This window comes from Stegodyphus dumicola, chromosome 1, assembly GCF_044657685.1.
Source record: "Stegodyphus dumicola isolate Sdum_Otavi_A_Nest chromosome 1, ASM4465768v1".
In the NCBI taxonomy this organism is placed as follows: Eukaryota; Metazoa; Arthropoda; class Arachnida; order Araneae; family Eresidae; genus Stegodyphus; species Stegodyphus dumicola.
Window position 1 is genome coordinate 119,574,700 of NC_140768.1, and position 13,520 is coordinate 119,588,219.

The window sequence follows — 13,520 nt, forward strand, 5'->3', positions numbered from 1 at the left end:
GCCAACGCTTCTCAAAATAAAGCAGATTTTTATCTCCAGCGTGCAAGACTGTTGTCTCTCTGGAAAATGAGGGCGAAAATTAGCGTTTTAAAAATTTTTAATTAATATACCTAATCTTATTTTATTTTATTTTTTTTTAGCGAACAAAACACACACACACTTTTTTCTTTATATATATATATAGATTTCGAACTTTGTTCTGGAGGTTGTATTTTGGAATAAACTTCAAAAACTTCAAAGGACCGCCATTCCACGTCCCTGTTTCGTTTCCCTAGAAATAACGGAAATAAAACTATTGAAATACTTCTGTTTTAACTAGAAGCTCTTCATTATTAATATTACCGTGACCACAATTCAGTTGATGTTCGCGATTTTCATTGACAAGTTTCGACGGAATAAAAGAGTATGTAGCTGTTGAAATCTGGTGAGGATTTCTCTGACTAAATTATCTAGAATAATATCCATTTTTCTTTGTAATTAAACTCCAGCGTGCAAGAATCTCCTTATTTTATTTTCAGAATCTTGACGATCCACATGACTAAAGCCTATAAAATAATGTTTCATTCGAAAAAATGTCGCCACCAAAGATGTTCGCCTGGGGCAGATGGCTCCCCTCTAGCTACGCCACTGCTTATATATAATAAAACCTATAGAGAAACACTATTACTAAGAACCTGTGATATGTTCTTTATATCTGACATTTGACTGCGATCATTTCCATGGCAAATGTCAGATATAAAGAACATATCACAGGTTCTTAGTAATAGTGTTTCTCTATAGGTTTTATTATATATAAGCAGTGGCGTAGCTAGAGGAGAGCGATCTGCCCCATGGAGTTCGGAGGAAACTGGTCGCCGAGCATTTGCCCATATTCCTAAAGTAGATTTAGACCGATTAATCATGCCACCACAGCTGATCTTCTACATTACGGGCCACGGGCCTTTTCCCTTATATTTCGAGAGACATGGACTCTCTTCCTCAGCACTCTGTAGTTGTGGACAACTGGGCAATCCAGAACACTATCTAATCGATTGTCCACTTACTACTGAATTCCATATTCCTTTTCAACCAACGGATAGGATTGCCTTTAGTCGTTTTTTGATTAAGCAACGGCATCAAGTCAAAAAGATAGTCCGTTTAATTGACAAACTGATGAATCTGGGACTTGATCTTTGTGCCTTATAATATCGACATATGATTCAACTTCTTCAACTGCTTGTATATATTATAACCCATCTACTTTTATGCTCTGAGGTGTTTGTAACCATTGTAATCTATTGTAATCCATCTGTTATAAGTCGCTGTATATAGCAGCAGTCAAATATTTGTATATTCTCTCTCAGCATCTTTTTCTAAGTGCAACCAGGTAATATTGTCTATAACAGCTGTCCTTGTACCTATGGTACATTTAATACCAGGTGCTGTTTAGTATCTGTATATCTTGCATTTGCCTATTTACCGATGAATAATAATGTTATCTTTTGCATATGCACATTTATTATCAAGTGCTGTTAAATATCTGTATATATTGAATTTGCATATTTATCTGTTGCATATGTATTGTCCTAATAGTCTCTTTGTTGTCCATAGCAGCTATCAATGTACTTATGGTACATTTTTTACCAGGTGCTGTTAAATATCTGAATATATTAAATCTGCATATTTACCTATGAATAATAATGTTATTGTCTTTATTTTTATCTTTTGCCCATGTATTATCAAACATATAACTGTCTGTATTCCCTCATAATGCACTATGATAATATCTACATTGAACGTATTTTGCGTTTTTCACTGTATAATAGTATATAATATCTTGGCATATCTAGTTGGGCGTATTAATGGTACATTGTTTGCCAGTTGCTGTTAAACATCGGTATACCATATACTTGCATATTTGGCTGTTACTGTCTTCTTTTCATCAATAGCCCATGTAATATCATACATTTAATTCTCTGTGTAATAATAACACTGAATGTATTGGGGTCGCTAGAGATTTTCATTGTATAATATATCCAACCATTATCCATTGTTTTAAATATATCCATTGTATTTATACCAACATTGAATGTATTTTGTGTTTTTCACGGTATAATATATGTTCATAATTTGTGGCATACTTAAGTCTATATTTCATCCTTTGCAAATGTATAGTAACACATTTAACTGTCTGCATCAATTTATTTGCTGCATAAGGATCACAAGTGTCATGACAATTTTAAATGTATATTTGTGTTACCAACACTGAATGTATTTTATATTTCTATTGTATAGTATTGTATAGTATCTACTGTATCGTATCGTATTATGGTATTGTTTTGTATTGTATAGTATCTTATATCAGTTGGCTTTATACAGGTTAAATATGTTAATTTTTATTCATTATAATCGTTTAATTAGCTTTTGTATTGTATTGTATTGTAGTATTGTATAGTATTGTATGGTATCTTATATAAGTTATCTTTTATGCAGGTAACTGCATCAATTTATTTGCTGCATTAGGATCACTGGTATCATGACAATTTTAAATGTATTTTTGTGTCACCAACACTGAATGTATTTTGTATTTTCATCACTAGTGTCATGACAATTTTAAATGTATTTTTGTGTCACCAACACTGAATGTATTTTGTATTTTCATTGTATAGTATTGTATAGCATCTACTGTATCGTATTATATTGTGGTATTGTATCTACTGTATCGTATTGTATTGTGGTATTGTATAGTATTGTATAGTATCTTATATCAGTTGGCTTTTAGTACAGGTTGAATATGTTAATTTTTTTTGTATTGTATTGTATTGTATTGTAATATTGTATAGTATTGTATAGTATCTTATATTCGTTAACTTTTATGCAGGCTAAATATGTTATTTTTATTCCTCATAATCGTATAATTAGCCTTATTGCATGTTTTTCCCACAATACCACGTGATCAAGTGTACCGCTATTGCATTCTGTTACATTGTATTCTTTTATTTTTATTTCTTTTGGTATATCCTCTGTGTATTGCTGTAATCATTTACATTCATTATTTCACTATGTTCTCTATTTTTATGTTATATTGTCATTAAGTCTAATTCTACTGTCTATATTTTATTCATTGTATATTATTGGGCTGCCCAACATCAGACTGTACTTTAGCTTATGTATATTCTATATTTGTATGTATTACACCTTTGTAAAATTTTTGCTTATTGTCCAAACTCGCCCTTTTTGGCCCTGCATGCTTTTGTTATTTTATTTAATAAATGTGGGGCCTGGGCGGTTGTTGGGACTGTCTTTCGTGGGCATTTGGTCTGTTGGACTGCCCCCGGGTTGAATTTGGCTCTTGGTTTGGGCGCCCGGCGCGTGGCGTCTTGTGATTCCTCTTTAGGCTCTAGATATAGGTGGACGTGGTGCTATACCGATTAACCTTTTGGTAAAGGGACAGTGCCCACGTCCTCCGTTGCTTATCGCTTATCTCTTATCATTTCCATGGCGAATTAAATGCAATACTTTGTATACAATACACAAGAGCAACACTTCAGTACAATACTGAGGATAAAAAGACATGTTTTGCAACAGTATAAATATACAAATGCAATGTATATAAATACCTATGATCAATTCAATATTATTAATTCTGTGCAATATGCGATACAATGCAACAATATAGTTATACCAATATCTAAAATCTAAAGTCTAAAATTCTGCATGTAATTCAATAAAATAGTTAATGCCAAGTTGAATCAAGACTACTTATAACGTTATGCTAATAATCCAGCTAATAATCCAGTTTCTGTATTGCAAAGAATTTAATTTACAGTTCCATATTAAAGCATACATAGCGATACGATGTTCATAATTTCAATATGTTGCATCACATATTCTTAGGGTAGAGCTTATAACTCAACATGATATTACATAACTACCAGTTATTACAATGCTCGATACAATATTTTTGATATATAACCAGATTAGAATACTTAATATGTAGCTTGTAATTCAGTAAGATAGTAATACCATATCTATAGTTTGAAGTTGCGAGTATAATACTTATTGTGCAATATCTTATAGTGCATTTAAAATAGAATGCAATTTTTAATAATATTTGTAACAATACTGGGACTATTAAAAAGAAAGAATATAGTTAAGAATATATATATTGCACTTCTTTTTATACCCTGAGATACGTACTGAATTAAATATTGTATTAATTATTTTACTGAACTAGCAATTGTGTTAAAATACTGTATGAAAGTTAAAGTAGTATTTTGGTCTCTTTTTGCTTTAAATATTCCATTAAATTATAAATAGTATCATAGACGTAGCTTATCGATTTTATACTGTATCATATGTCTTGTATTGCATATTGCATAGAATTATTACCAATTACTTGACAATATGTATTTTTCTACATTGCATTTGTCTATATACTGTCACATACTCTATTTATTTACTCTTAGTATTGTATTGTACCTATTGTTGTGTCTTGTATACTAACCCTGTAAGCATGTTAATTTACCTATTGTATCACATATCTTACGTATTTGCAGTACATTATATTATATCGTATAACCGTATTGTATAATATATATATTAAATTGTGAGCTTCGTATGGATATGTTTCATCTTATATGAAATTGCAATGTTGTGAGCATCGTATACATAATAAAATTGCACTATAAGTCCCCTGCAATACAGGAAATGTGTAGTTGGTATCGTAATATAAATAATGTATCATTAATTTTGCATTAACTTTTGTAATTGAATGATATAGCATCCATTATCTTACGTATTAGTTGTAAATCATATTGTACTGTATACTGTATTATATAATATATACATTAAATTGTGAGCATAGTATAGATATGTATCATCTTGTATAAAATTGAATTATAAGTTCCCTGCAATACAGTACTGTGTAATATATATTAAATTGTGAGCATCGTATAGATATGCGTCGTATAAAATTGCACTAAAATAGGAAATATACAGTTGGTATAGTAATATAAATAGTGTTTTATTAACTTTGCATTAACTATTGCATTGAACAATATGGCTTATTGATCTTATATTGAATTATCAATCTTGTCTTGCATCTCGTAGAGAATCATTAGTATCGTTACCTTGTATTGGTATATATCTGTATATGTGTATGTATGTATATATGTGTATATGCGTGTATATATAGTTGTATAATGTATCCTCTTTACCTTGCATTGGTATTTATATAGTTGCATAATGTATTTATGTATTGTATCCTTGCTTTGTACACTAACTATTGTATTGAACTTACCATCAGTATTAAGATCATTACATCATCGATATCATACTATCAGCATTATTATCAGCCTAGTATGTAGCAGCAGTAGCAGTTTTGTAATATTTAGCATTGTATCAGTTTGTAGTACTGTTTGTAAGTATTCTAGTAGTAGTTTTGTAGTATTGTAGTATGTAGCAGTAGTAGTTTTGTAATGGTGTTTACTCCTTTGGTTTTCTATTGTTATTGCTATCTGTATGTGTTTTGTTCTAATTATGTCTATGTGATTCTAGTATTTATTCAAAACTGGTACTTGCACCTTTGTAATCTTATGCTTTGTCAAAACTTCAAATGTACCCTTTATTTATCTATTTATTTATTTATTTTTTTTTTTTTGAGCCCTTGTCTGGCCATGTATTTGCTGAACTTTGACTCAATAAATACTAGGCCCGAGCGGTTGGTGTGAACATGCTTCTGGGGGCTTCTTTGGTCTTTTGGACTGCCACCTGGATGGCCTGGTCGCTGGGTTTCGGTGTATGGTGCGAGGCGCCTGTGTGGCCCATCTGGCTCAAGATAGAGGTGGACGTGTTGCATATTGCATATACCAATTAACCATTACGGTAAAGGGATGGTGCACACGTCCCCCGTCAACTATCAACTATCAACTATCATTTCCATGGCAAAGAAACATAATACGTAAACCTCACGTTATTAATCTATTGCGATTTGATATCATTACAGGGCTGCTTATATGCATAGCACGCAAATTAAAAATAAAGAAATGACACTAAATGCTGCTTATATTCATGATTCGATGATGTATGTAAAAATGTGACGCCAAAGTAGGTTCAACTGAAAAGTAGTTAGGAACCACTAATCTGATATTTAATGTTATTTAGATCAGTGGTTCTAAAATGGCGGCACGCGAATACATTTCCCGCAAGTATATTATTATTTTTGAGATATTAATTATTATGACAAGAGCTTAAAGAAAGGTTTATGATTTTAATTGAGCCCAGTTTTACATTATTTTCCTTATCAATAAGGAGTTAATTAATTTGCAATTTGATATAAATGTAATTAAAATATTTGGAAATACAGATTTTATTAACTTTTTTTTGTACTTGTCAGAATATTACCTTAGTTACCAATTTTTGCAACTAGTATAATCTTTTTTTAATACATTTATATGTGAAAAGTCTTTTTATTAGAAATTAGTAAGTCTAAAAAGAACCAGAATGACAGATGAGCATCCACAATACGTGAAGATAATTTCTGGTAATTTTTCTTCAAGATTACAAGCTTGGTCAAAATTGAAATGTCATGTGGTCGTGTACCTTAAAACTGTAGCAAGAAACAAAGAAGTTATTAGTTGAAAGCTATCTGCTGAGGTTGAAAAGAAGTTATTTATCGTGAGTTTATAATACTGCAGAGTCATTAGTTGTTGTAAAGCAGGAGACATGAAAAATGAGCAATGCCCTCTCTGGGACGTGAACCTGGACCTCTCGAATACGCGCTGAGTGTGTTTACCGTTACGTCACGAAGACATGCTGGAAGGAAGGAGAAAATACCTTATAATACATATATTTTTTCTGTATGCGTCGAAGAAAAATTTAATAAATAAAAAAAGAGAATATTTAGCCATTACTTGCTCTCAAATTTTGTTTCAGTCCCACCTGAACATTTTTGAAAATGGTTTATTTTTACTTTAAGTGAGTAGTTTAGTGGTTTATTCATCGCAATGGAATTATTTGAAATAAATTTCAGTCTAAAAATTTAATACTCAGTTATCAGTATGATTGAATCAGACAAAAAAATAATTTGATCTTTTTTTTCCCTTTTTCTGATTGTGCGTATCATTATTATTACTGTTTACGTGTTATTTGATAAACTGGTACAACTCCGTTTCGGGGGGCCGTTGTTGATGGTTAAATTTTCTTTGCCAAATCGAAAACCAAACACAAAATTACACAAAAATCTGAAATCTAAATCCTAATCTTAAATTATTAATTTATTGAGGAGGCATAAAATTTTTAATAGTTCCAACACCAAAGAAAAAATGTTAGTTTTTTATGCATTTAGCTGGATCTTCATCGTAGTAGGGATGCATAGTGATGTAAACAGATAGGTAGGCAGATAATTAGCTGAATATTTATATGAAGGGAATGAAGAATAAATAGACAGTTAAAGACAAGAGGTAGACAGGTAGATATGCTGCTGACGTTGCTAAATAAAAGAGACACTCAAGACATTAATTACTTTATTACTTACAACATCTCTCTCATATTAACAGAAATTTTTCATAAATCTTTCTTTTCAGCCGTTACTTCCTTTATTTTTTTTTCAAACCAAACTTTCGAATTTCTTTTTATAGTTCCCAAAACTAAATATGAAATACCATGTTACTTATAGTGTTGCGAGGCCCCAACTTGTCAGCAACAGTAGTAGTGACTGCTATGAACTGTAAATTACACAAACTCGTAAGAAGGGTTTAAATCCCTTTTTATTCCACTTTAGAAATAACAGCTGCGTTCACTTGACGCTCACAAACTACGCCGACCCGGTGGTTTACCAAAACAGAAATGTGAAACTAAAAGTAAATGACAGGATGAATAAATAACGAGATCACTACCCTACGAGGCTCTAAAATCGTAACTAACTTAACCGCGTTCTAAGACACAGCTGAGATTCAGCAAGCTTACTGATTAAGCAGTTGAAGATTCAACGAACTGCCGAAATAGGCACACAGGCCGAAACGCGCGGTTCTTAAATTTCTACCTAGCAAACTTCACGTTAGCGATTCAAGAAGCACACATACAAACTCGTTTCTCTTCTATTTAAACTCAACTTACTTCTGCTAAAATTTGAATATACTGCGCATTCTACTACAATTTACATACTCTGGCATTGGCAATTCTAGGGTAAAGTAAAGGCTTGACAGGAAAGATAGCTTAAAATAAATGTTAGTTAAAATAAATATAAACCCTACATACTAACAAACCCATTTTCCTTTAAAAATTATTAAATTTGTAAATAACTTGCATTTATCTTTGACTAACATTTAAATGATAAAGTTGATTTGACAACAAATTTTATAAAATATAAATAGAATTGCCTTCCAGTTATTCTTTCAATCGCTACGTCACTTCTACTCACAAGTCTTTCCTCTTTCATGAAAAAAAATTCTTGAAACATTTTTCACTTAGAGGGAATTTTACACCTAGGTAACTTCATAATTTAGGAAATTTCTTTAAAAAAATTTACGTTAGAAGCTTCTACGATAAATTTTGTTTTGAAGAGTTAAGCAATGAATCTTACATTTGTAATAAGCATAAGATAAAAATAATTTTGTCTTTGTCCGTGAGAAACAATAATGTTATGTTATGTTATAAAATTAATAATAAAGTAGAACCGCAATTTCACTTTCCGAACTGGAACGTGCTAAAAACCAGTCTTTCAAGACAGACATATGCAGTCATTTCTAAACAACCTTTCGTATTACATTCTTCATCGAACGTTCTTTTAACTTATTTTGAATGAAGGATAAGAATGAATGAATATTGAGGATATCACTGGTTTGTGCACATTTAGCATTACAAAAATAGAAGGTAGAATCACTGAACCCTGGTAGTTCCGACCTGGGTTCGAGTCCAGGCGAACGGGCTGGTTCCATGGCCGTTTTCGTGGTTTTCCCCATGCGTAACGTGTATACGAGCTACTTTCCCTTAAAAGGCAACCCTTCCCTTAGGCAGATAGCCCTAGTGTGCTTTGCCATAATTAACTAAATCAAACCTTTGACCGTAACCTCGCAGAAAACATTCTTCGCACATGTTTCTGTTCGTCTGCAAGTATAGCCAGCAGCAGATTCTTCGGATGTGCAACGTAAATATTTCGTTCAGTGTAACCACCCAGGATGATTTTCAGATTATCACTGAGAAATCCAGAGAACAAAAGAGTATGCGATAATTTAATGCACGCATCCTTAACGGTTGGCCTACATTTAATGTAAATTCACATTGGAGGATATTTTCTCTCATAATAAAAAATAAAACTATCTTCTTTAAAGTGGCGATGATATTGGTGGTAGTGGGTGTTTTGATGCAAAACCTTAAAGGTTATATGCTCTGAACACACGTCAGATACCTTCAGGTACAAACCACGTGAAAGCACAAGTTATAGACAGACACACATACAAGATTAAAACCATAAAATCAAGAGAATTGATAAAATGATGAATGCTGAAAATAAGCAACCACATAAAACTCAGATAACGATATCAGATACAAAACAAGTCTAAAGTCAACAAACTTGAGATACATTAAAGTCCACATTATTAAAATACCCAGATACAACATCAAAACACAATGAAATTAAAACAATAAAGACACGTCTCTTTGAAGTATTGGAACAAATTGGCATCCATCTCTTTCCCGATTATACAGTCAAAAGGCAAGTCACAGTTGTTAAATTATTTCAGTCGAAGTCTTTTAAAATACGGAAACTCTATTAAAAAAGTAATTAACTGACATTACAACATGACAGTTGGGGTAAACTGGTTCACTCTCTATTTTTAGTAGATAATTATGAGGAATTCGCGAGTAACCAATACTAAGGGTGGGAAAACAAGGTTCCGGTTTCCTTTCGGTTCCTATCGGCCTCCCACCACTGAACTTTAGGTTTGAACCTTCCCAACTTATTATTAACTAGCTGGGAATTACAGAGTTGCTGCCATTTGATCAATACTCTTTGCTTGATGACTCTGCTAATGTTACTAAATGGGACAAGAGGATTTGAAAAACGAACGGCAGACTTTGCTGTAATGTCTGCCAACTCGTTTCTCTTTGTACCTGCATGCTCAGGAACCCGGTTAGTAAAGGATGTCATACTCACGGCTCCTTAATTCCAGACTCAACCTTAAAATATCGACAATGACGGGATTCCGAGTGTTAGAACATAATTCTAAAATTTTAATGCACTAAACAAATCAGTATATATTATAAACTTTCTCTGGTACAGCTTAGAAATAAATGAAAGCGCATAATGTACAGCAGTCAATTTTGAAGGGAGTACTAAGCAGGCGTCATGTAATCTTTTACGCTCCATGGAATCTTCAATAACAAATGATACACCAGCATGTCCTACCACTTTTGACTTATTTGTAAATACGGGAATGTAACTTATGTGCCTATGATCAAGAAAAGGTTATCTCTATACAATCTGTTTAGTATCTCTTTTCCCAAGACTTTGGAAAACATCAAGAAGGCGAATCTGAACATCCTTCCAAGGTGAGATTTCGAAATACTTTATAGCCTGGATACTCAATTATCTGTCGTATGGTATCTCTCAACTATGGAATCTAAATGAGAAAAAGGTAGACAACATGTCCGGGTCTCAAACAAAAATTGATACCAGTCATTAAACAAAGAAACCTGATTAAGATGGTCAGGAAGTGACAATATATTGGAGTAATAATAAAAAGACAACTGCTCGAGCATTAAGTGAAGGGATGGCTCGTAGCAGTCAATATAGAGACTCAAGCGATATTCTAAATTCACCGGAATATATACGCAAAGCCTAATGATGAACATAATCCAGTTTCAGTAACAGTTCAGTATGGCCGTGCAGATCCATAAACAACTGACGGTTTTATTCAAGACATACAGGATATCCAGGAATCCCTCTTGTTCTACGATCGTACCTTTCTTGCATTTTCTTTGGCTTTTGTAAAAGTTACAAGGTTTAGCAAAGTCGGATATCATCGAAAACATCCCCAAGCTTTTCTCTATTCTCTTCATGGCTCCACGATGATTTTCAATATTTTAGATGCTTTGGAGATGACAAAGGTATAATGGCTGAGGCTGCTTGAATGGTCCCGTCAGTAACGCCTTTCACTGTTTCATCGACAGGCACATAGTTCACTTTTTTTTTTTTTTTTTTTTTTTTTTGTTAAGCTCTACAAGAAAGGCGAAGAGTTTCTCTTATCGAGTATAAAATGTGAGGGTCTTAAAACGGGATTCATGCTTTCTCTTGAAAAAGATGCAAATATAGGAAAATAATCACTATTGTAAGTAACATTTTCAACACTAAATGCACAAAAAGATAACAAAGATGGTGAACAGATGGCAAGATCAATAGTATGAAAAGTTCTTGTAGGCTTGTGGAAGTAGGTATCCTGTCCATTATTGAAGGGACAGAGGCAATGATCGTCGACCTTTGCTAAATTTGTTTACCTCAAGTATTGGTATATCAAAGTGGACTACGTTCATTTATGTCCCAAATAATAATACAGAGCTTTCGTACCTGGAGCTGGTCTACATAAACATCTAAATCTTTCTGACTGATAATGTCGTTCAGAGGCAAATATATAGAACAAACAGAAACTAATCCTTTTATATTAGCTTGTACAGCAACGGCTTGGAAGGTTGTCGCTAGCGGAAGGGCAGTCGAGGGATAGACATGTGAGTTGAGAAAATAACGATCCACCCCCACAGATACGTTGACCAACAACATTGTCCTTTCTCTTCCTAAGCCTGGCTTGGCTATTCGGCTTTTAGAAACATTTTCTGAAAAGCAAAGCCTACTGGTTGATAGACAACTCTCCCGATTTAGGCGGGAGACTCCCGATTTTCGACCGCTCTCCCGCCAACCCAATTTACAATATATTTCTTCCAACATTTTCTCATTCTTAAAATTTCTCACAATTTTTATGGAACTTGGATTAATACTCCGTTATATGACCAAAGAAAAGTGATTTTAGACGTCTGAAAGTAATTGAATTTTCTCTAGATTGTATCTAAAACAAAACCTTGCGATTCAGATGAGAACTTCTGTTTTGTGAGTGAGAGCATATACGTATCCAGAAACGTCGTTCTCCAGTTCTCCAATGGGCATCGAGCTCCACTGCATGTCATCTGGCATACACTGGTGTGCAAAAATTAAGGACGAAGTCGAAAAATTAGCATATCAGCTGAACGAAGAGGCAGAGCGGATAGAAAGACCAATCAGGAGATTAAGTAAGGTGATGTACGGTAGCACATGCGCAGATATGCAGGTAGACGTAATGGGGGAGTGTCTGAGTAGTATAAAGCATGTTGTCGATGTAAGATCAGTATTTCTGGCAAAGAGATTGCACGCCGTATAGCAGTTAAAATCACACCGAGTTGCTGCCTCAGCGAGAAATGGCGAATAATCAATCTGTTAGACGACATCTGGATGCTTTTACCGGAGGTCGAATCATTGGGAAGTTGGAGGAAGGCCGCAGTGTGACAAGTGTGGCTGCAGAGTACGGAATTGCTCACAGCATCGTTTCACGACTTTGGAGACAATTTCAATCTACAGGAACAGCTATCCGGGGGTTTAGTAGTGGTCGTCCACGAGGAACCACACCCGCAGATGACCGGTATATTGCCTTACAGGCCAGAAGAAACAGGCGGCAGACAGCGGGATAAATCGCTAGACACACGATACAGGCGACTGGACGACCGATATCGCGTTTTACCGTGGCCAGAAGACTGCACGGTGGTGGTCTGTTTGCCCGACGCCCTGTACGGTGTGTACCTCTAAGGCCTGCCCATCGGAGAAGGCGTTCTCTGTGGTGCCGGGAACACCAGAATTGGAGAGACAATGAATGGGGACGAGTACTCTTTACAGATGAGAGCAGATTCAGTCTGAGTAGCGATTCTCATCGCATACTCATCTGGAGAGAGCGGGAAAGCCGCAATCATCCCTCGAACATCATTGAAAGGGACAGGTATGGAGGTGGCGGTGTTCTCGTTTGGGAAGGCATCATGCTTGGTAGTCGTACAGACCTTCACATCATCGACGTAGGTTCAGTCAACGGGACCCGTTATTGTAACGAGATTCTTCTTCCATATGTGTGTCTTTTTAGAGGCGCTATGGGTCCGCAGTTCCTTTTCATGTACGACAATGCACCATGTCATTGCACAGTAGCTGCCGAACAGCTCTTAGAGAGTGAGGATATTGAACGTATGGATTGGCCGGCACGATCTCCGGATCTCAATCCCATCGAGCATGTATGGGATTTTCTAGGCAGATGCTTGGCAGCTCGTACCTTACCACCAGTAACGATTTCGGAGCTTCGATTGGCGCTGCAAGACGAATAGGCAGCAATGCCTCAACAACTCATTGACACCCTCATTCTCAGCATGGGCAAACGCTGTGAAACCTGCCTAGCAGTCAGGGGAAATCATATCTCCTATTAAAGACCGGATGTTTCTTGCTGGACACCCATCACAGGGATGTTTCGGCCTTCAGT